The 7772-nt window shown below is 40.9% G+C and overlaps 1 protein-coding gene across 1 annotated transcript in view; it reads right to left on the reverse strand.

Annotated features, from left to right (window-relative positions):
- Positions 1–7772, reverse strand: part of Mcm9 (minichromosome maintenance 9 homologous recombination repair factor) — a 71881-nt gene that overhangs the window by 10671 nt on the left and 53438 nt on the right. The window lies entirely within an intron of this gene.

Here is a 7772-nt window from a genome sequence, read left to right on the forward strand (position 1 = left end):
TCTATCATCTATCTATCTATCTATCTATCTATCTATCTATCTATCTATCTATCTATCATCTATCTATCATCCATCTATCCATAAATCTGTATTAGGGTTCTCTAGAGGAACAGAACTGATAGAATGAATATACGTGAGGTTTATTAAAGTGGCTTATAGGCTGTGGTCCTGCTAGTTAAACAATGGCTGTCTACCAATGGAAAGTCCAAAAATCCAAGAATGGTGAAGTCCACAAGGCACGATGTCTCAGCTGCTCTGAGACACCAGCATCCCAAAGGAGTAGGTTCTAATGTCAGTGAATTGACAGTGAGGGCAAACAGGCAAAGAGCTTCCTTCTTCCACGTCCTTCATATAGGCGGTTACTAGAAAGTGCGACCCAGAATAACCTCAAAAAATACACATTAAAAGTTGGTCTTCCCACTTTAAAATGATTTAATTAAGAAAAACCCCACTTGGGTTTTAATTAATTCCAGATGTAGTGAAGTTGACCCCAGGAATTACCCACCTCTTCCTGCCACCACCTTGAACTTACTATATAACCCATGCCAGCTTCAAACTCAAGGTCAGAATCTTCCAGCTTTAGATTCTGTAGTGCTAGGACTATAGATACGAACCACCATGCCCGGTTTGTTTTGATTATTCTAGACAGGAAAGAAAAAGAGTGCAAGGGGAAAAAGAACTCAGGAAGAAGTCTGGGGTCAGTTTGACATGGAGTTTTGAGGGGCAATTATGAAAGGACTCGCTGGGTGGATTAGAAAGGAAGGGGCAACACAGAGGCGCATGGGCGCTGGCACAATGAATGGCCGAGCAGAAGGGATACAACGACTTAAGCAACCAGTGATGACAGGAATGGATGTAGATTAATTTAGATATCACCTTAAAGCTAATTAAGTCTCAAAAATGCACTATATTTACTAACAGAAAAGTATACCATTTTTATCTGTGTGTGCTGTAGAGTGGAATACCTGCCTCTTAGAAGTCACAGTCCTGTGGCAGCAAATATGAGCTACACTTGTTCATCTCCATCCTATTTCCAGACATCTCTAGCAACTTCTTCTTTCCCTGAGGCTGAAAACATTTAAAAATCTTTACTTGTGGCAAATAGCACAGAAAGTCACTAATGAATAAGACAAAGACAGACAAATCATTTTTACCAAAATCTTGGCCCCACTTTTAAAACTTAGTTGAAGAGAACACAAATGGATGATACAGCTTTTACAATTGATGTGCCAAACTGGCAGATGCTTAGGGCTTGAAATCAGTCTCATCACTTAGGTATAACAGTATTTGCTAACCCCCAAACCACAGTGGCCATCCTTGGTGAGGCTACCTGCACTCATCATAACCAAGGGAGGTGTCTATAAGAATGGCAACGAAACGAAACAAAACTGCATCTGTGGTAACTGAAACAGATTCTTTCTCTCTGAGCCACAAATGTCCGGCATTTATGGTGAGCAGAGTTCTCGCCTCCAGTTAGCTAAGAGCAGAAACGCTGAGGGGTGAGCAGGCTGTACTCAGCACCTGCCGGTTAGGGGCAGGTGTTGGTGTTGGCGCCGGCTTGAGGAGGCTATTGGAGAGACTTCCTCTGTAGACACCTGGAGAGTTTGAAAGTGTTCTATGACAGGAGAAAGACAAGGAACACATAGTAACAAAAAGAAGTAATTTTTTTTTCCTGAGGTAACTGGGGTAAACTTGGAAAGGTTAAGTTTACAGAAGAAGCTAAGGAATACCTGGTTGGTAAGGTAAGGGACCATAAGCAAAAGAACGGGTGAGAGAGGAGACATGAGGTATGAGGTCGGGCAGACAGATTCCCTAGCACGGAAGGGTGGGTGTGGTGCCAGATGTGCTCTGGACACTCGTGAGGGGGAAGGCAGTTGCAGACTTGTAATACTACATTTCTTAAAAAGGAGTAGGGGTTTGGAAAACTAATAACAGTACACACATACTCAGGTCCTAAGTACTGGTGCCAGCAATGGTTTGCTGGATGACCACTGAATGGGTGAATTCACAAATTAGGTAAAGGAGCTCAGTTTTAAAGTCATATAGATTTAAAGAAGGTAGAAGAATTCTATCTTCTTCCTTGATAGAAGGAATAATATATCATATTTATCATATTAAACAACTTAAGTGTCTATGCACTATTTCTAATCATCACAAAACTCTACCGAGTGCCAAGATCAATGCTCTTTAGTTTCTGGACTGTGTTCTTGGAAGCCAACCCATTTTAGATATTGATGGAGGAAGGTCATTGGTTAATTAATAAAGAAACTGCTTGGCCTGATAGGTTAGAACATAGGTGGGTGGAGTAAACAGAACAGAATGCTAAGAGGAAGAGGAAGTGAGCTCAGACACCATAGCTCTGCTCTCTGAGGCAGATGCAATGAAGCTCTGACCCAGGATGGACGTAGGCTAGAATCTTCCTGGTAAGCGCACCTCGTGGTGCTACACACATTAATAGAAATGGGCCAAGCAGTGTTTATATGAATACAGTTTGTGTGTTGTTATTTTGGGGCATAAGCTAGCCAGGAGGCCGGGAGCTGGGTGGCAGGACCGCAGCCCGCAGCTCCATTCAACAAAACATGCCACTGCTGTGGTCTTGATCTGCCTGACACGTTCAGGTACCTAATTATCTGTCTTATTTTCTGCACTACATTTGATCTCCCTCAAGGGATTATTTACTTTATCATCCTTATATTCTCTGGCGATGCTCAATTAAAAGATATTATTGAAAAAGTAAAAATAAAGCTTCATTTGGTTTAGTATTTATGAAAATCAATTTATTTTATATACATAGCTTCAATGATCTTGAATCATAATGCTGATATACACATTTTTCTACAATAGTTTTAAGGGCGGAAAATACTGTAGATTCTGAAAAAGCTACTTTTCCACTTATTTCATCCACATGTTTAAAATTTCCTACACACACAGTAATACATTTTCTATAAATCATAAACGTGTCATCTATGTTATTTTCACAGATCCTCAAGAAGTCAAGAAAATACTTCCTTCTAGACTTCTCCCATGTGTACTCATGACCTTTATAACTAACATATCTCGCTCCTTCCAAATTAGCACCAGCCCATGGAGTGCTTCCTGTATCCTCCCCAAATCTTGTTTTCTTTCCCCTGGCAATGAAGTAAGACTGTATTTCCATCTCCTTTCACAGCTGAGAATGGCTGTAACACCAAGTCTGCTAAAATACCAATGCAACAAACATAAAGCAGGTACCACTCCCAGCTGTCCTCGTCTCTAACAGCCTTCCTGCAATCCTCCAAAGTTTTCCTTTGTTAACTGGGAAGACAATGCCCTGGAGTCAGAGTCAATGGAAAGGAGCCTGTGCCTGAGGGGCTGTGTGACACAGCCGTCCTCCTTTAACCTGCATTAGATAGTGACACAAACAAAATACACTTTTCTTGGTAGGAGACTTGCCTCTTTCACCTGAAAGAGATGACCATAGGAAAGAACTGACCAGGTTTTAAGGAGAAATAAATGACAATAAAGACAGCTTAGAAAACTTGAGGTTTAGAAAAATTATGCTAAACCCCAGGACGATGGCAAGACTGAAAAGTTTTTGAACAACAGAGATCCAGCAAACTGCCTGGACGGTATAAAGAGATTAGACTATGAAATTCACTTAAATGGCATTAAGATAGACACAGGTAAGATCCAGCAAACTGCCTGGATGGTATAAAGAGATTAGACTATGAAAATCACTTAAATGGCATTAAGATAGACACAGGTAAGCAGCTGATTCCACCTCATTTCTCTTGCAGTCAGACACAACTACTGAGGGACAGAAAAAACCCAAGTGTACACAGAAGAAAGGATAGATACGCAACCTTAAGGAGCAACAACAGATGCTCCAAAACAGATGGACTGGAGGGTATCATGGTAAGTACAATGGTAGGACTATTTATAGGAAGTATCAAAAGTAGACAAGCTCATAGACACCGGATATAGAATTTAGCAGGATGCAAAATGGAATCAATGAATTCTGGTTTCAGTCCACAAGACAGAGTTGAAAAATGACTGCATAACATTGTGACTGTATTTAACAATGAATCATATCCGTAAGACAAGTCAGGAGGTTTTGTTTTGCATTTTACACCCTCCCAACACAGGAATGGGAAGAATGGAGTCGCATATTAACTTCCTAATATCAGGCAGGATGTCAATGGATGGAGCCCTTGGGAGGTTTCAGGTTAAGATGACATTATGAGGGCAGGGCCCTCACAATGGGATTAGTGTTTGATATAAGCAACAGATAACCCTATGGTGTGTTAACTACTGTTTGCTGAAGAAGTTAGTCCACTCTGACTAATCATAAGGAGTAAAATCCTTTCTAGTATGTTCCAAACCTTTTCATCAGGGCAAACATAACAATAAAAGCATCACTCCAAAAAACCAGTTTGAGATGCAACCTTCACATAAAGTTTCTAGGCCATCTCACATTCCTGTATTAAGAGAACCTCAGTTAAAAAACACAGCTGCTAAGCACAAAGCAAGATTCCCTCCAAAAATCCCATAAAGCTATACAAAAATAACACATTGATGGTATTATGACACACACATGCAAAATGTTCCAGTGCTAGGAACTGTGCTACATGCTAAACTCAGTTAATTGAGAATCTGAAGCAGAGTAAACTCTAGGCTTCCTTAGTATTTTTATCTTTGTTTACATTCTGGTTTTATTAAGTCATATTGTAAAAAACACCTTGGTTCCTTCCTATTTTTGTAACAATTCCCAATTACAATGGGAAAGGTATGGGCTATGATATGTCTGTGTAGGTTATATGTCCATCATGCGAAATAAGCATAATATAATGTTTAACCTGAATGCAAAAGGCAAATAAGCATAGAAAAATAGAACAATAAGTCTATAGCTCTTATTTCTTTTTTTTTGGTTTTTCGAGACAGGGTTTCTCTGTAGCTTTTGGAGCCTGTCCTGGAACTCCCTTGGTAGACCAGGCTGACCTCGAACTCACAGAGATCCACCTGTCTCTGCCTCCCAAGTGCTGGGATTACAGGTGTGCGCCACCACCGCCCGGCTTATAGCTCTTATTTTTGAAAGGAATTATTACCCCTTTGATGTGGGATTCTCCTCTGTATGCTGTGAATATGTCTTGTTACCATTGGTTAGTGAATAAAGTTGCTTTGGTCTACAGCAGGGCAGAACAGAGGAAGGCAGGAATTCCAAGCAGATAGAAGAGGAAAGAAGGCAGAGTCAGAGAGATGCCAGATAGCTGCCTAGGAGACAGATGCAACCTGAAACCTTGCCAGTAAACCATGAGCCTCGTGATAATACACAGAATAATAAAAATGGGTTAATTTAAGATGTAATGGCTAGCTAGAAATATGCTTAAGCTACTGGCCCAACAGTACTGTAATTAGTACAGTTTCTGTGTGGTTACTTGGGTCTGAGAGTCCAAGAAATAAACGAACAGCCTCCGCCTATACCCCTTAGTATGTTAATTAAAGTGACATGTTAAGAAAAAAAAACCCTCAGAGAAATCTCCTGTAATCTTGTAGACAGGATCTAGTCTAACTGAGTGGTCTACCCTAATGTCATTAAAGGAGATCATAATTCAGATCAAAATGCTTTCCGAATCAACAACTTAAAGTCACTTGGGATATGAGAAAGGGAGAAATAAAACAAACACAAGAGTTTTAGCAAATGATGCTGTAAGAAAGGTATTGACTGTCTTAAGGAGAAATCTATAATGGTTCCAGAGACAAGGGTTAGAATACATAAGTGATGGTTGCAGCAGAAAGACTCCTACCCTATGGGATCACACTTGAAAGTGCTTGAACCAAGGAATGAAGACAAGGCAAGGTTTTCCTAAGAATAAAATTCAAAGTAGTCTGTATCTCTAATTTTTAGTAGAACTTGTGATTATGTATTCCTTTTCACACTTAATCTTATTGGCTGCTAATTAATATTGTGTCATGCCGCACATCTCTAGAAGTTTGTCCTAAAGAGTTTTGCATTTACTTGACATTTTGAAACAAGAAGGCTAGCAGGGTTCTAGTTTGAAACTGAAATTTATGCCCTGACAATGCTGAAGCATGCATGGGTAGGCCGTATATGGTGGTTCTGTTGAACTTGTCCACATTGGGTTTCATGGTCTAAGTTGATGAGGAAGACTGACCAGGTCTCTTCCTACAGGTTCTAGTTAGATGTGATTAATTTAAGATTCTAAAAGCTGTCAACCAAAACTATTAGATGAGCTACTGTTGGAACAAAGCTAACTTTCTCCTAAACAGTTCGGTGATGCGAGTGAGTATCACAAGAAATGAACACGTTAGTTACAGTGGAACTTGAGGAGTGTATCCACTGGCTCTCACTATGAAGTAGATGACAGAGAAACACTAGTGACTGGGCCACACTTTGCTGCTAATGTGCTACTGTCACAATGAAAGAGAAGAATCAAGACATAGATAGTATAATCACAATTTAGAAGGACCAATAATCTTTGGAGAAGTTGTAGAACCTACTGTAGAACTGAACTAAGAATCTAGATGGTACTAGCTATACATAACCGTGTCCTTAGAGCCCTTGAAGTCCCGTGGAGAAGAATTCATTGGGCCATTTTGTCTGGGCACCTCAGCTACTATTTTCCAGATCTTGCCTCCTGACCCATTCTTGGTATGATCTTTTGTCCCCAATACACTTCTGGACCGGCCCCATGCTGGACCACTCACCAAGCACATAACACCAGTCTCTTTTGTGTTAACTGCTTTGGAGGAAGAGCCACCCAGGCCAGAGACTGCCAGTAGACCCAAGAGATGCCAACTCATAAACTGCTTAGGGGCCCTGGGGCTGTTTTGACATAAAACCTTTTACTAAGTTGACAGTATCTAACTGTATCTCTCCTGAAGGTATCCAAAGTGGTTCCAGGAAGGAAAGCTCAACTACAAAGGATAACGAGAGAACAAACTGGGGATGAATAAACTTTTGGGGCTACAGTGACAATACAGCTGCTATTTTATATCTGCTTCAACAAAATCCCACCCTGAATCATGGTACACATGGCAGCTCACTATTAGAGAAGTCCAGTAATATGCGTTCATAGGTTTCCTCCCAACTGGACACAACTAGAGTCATTTGAGAAGAAGAAGCCTCAGTTTAAAACATGCCCTACCAGACTGGTCTACCGGCATTTGATGTGGGAGGGTCCAGCCCAGTGTGAGTGGTAGCGCTGCTGGGCAGGGGGTCCTAGGGTGTATAGGAAAGCAGCCTGAGCAAGCCATGCAGAACAAGTTAGTAAACAGCACTCCTCCATGGCCTCTGCTTCAGTTCCTGCCTTGCCTCTCCTTTATGATGGCTGGACGACAACTGTAAGCTGAAATGACCCTTTTCTCCCCAACTTGCGTTAGTTCATGGTGTTTATCACAACAATAAAAACCCAGCTAAGACATATGTCTAAATAGCAAACTGTGGAGCTGGAACCTCAATATTGCCAGGCTAGCTCTGGACTCTCCTCCATTATTATAGTAACCCTGAATATGTCCACTGTGTTTTCATGAGGGGCTTTGGGGGATGGCTTCTGAACTTGCTCTGTCTAGAATGCATTATGTTCTACATCTTGTTATATATGTAAAACTACACTTTATAAATATATTCTACAGGAAACCAGCCAAAAGTTGAATAAGTTACAGTTTAATCTGTAGGCTAGCCCACAATTTATTATGCTTCATAGGTGGTACATTAAAGGTTAACTTCTGCTGGGCAGTGGTGGTACATGCCTTTAATCCCAGCACTCAGGAGG

The sequence above is a fragment of the Microtus ochrogaster genome, linkage group LG9 (genome assembly GCF_000317375.1).
Source record: "Microtus ochrogaster isolate Prairie Vole_2 linkage group LG9, MicOch1.0, whole genome shotgun sequence".
Classification (NCBI taxonomy): domain Eukaryota; kingdom Metazoa; phylum Chordata; class Mammalia; order Rodentia; family Cricetidae; genus Microtus; species Microtus ochrogaster.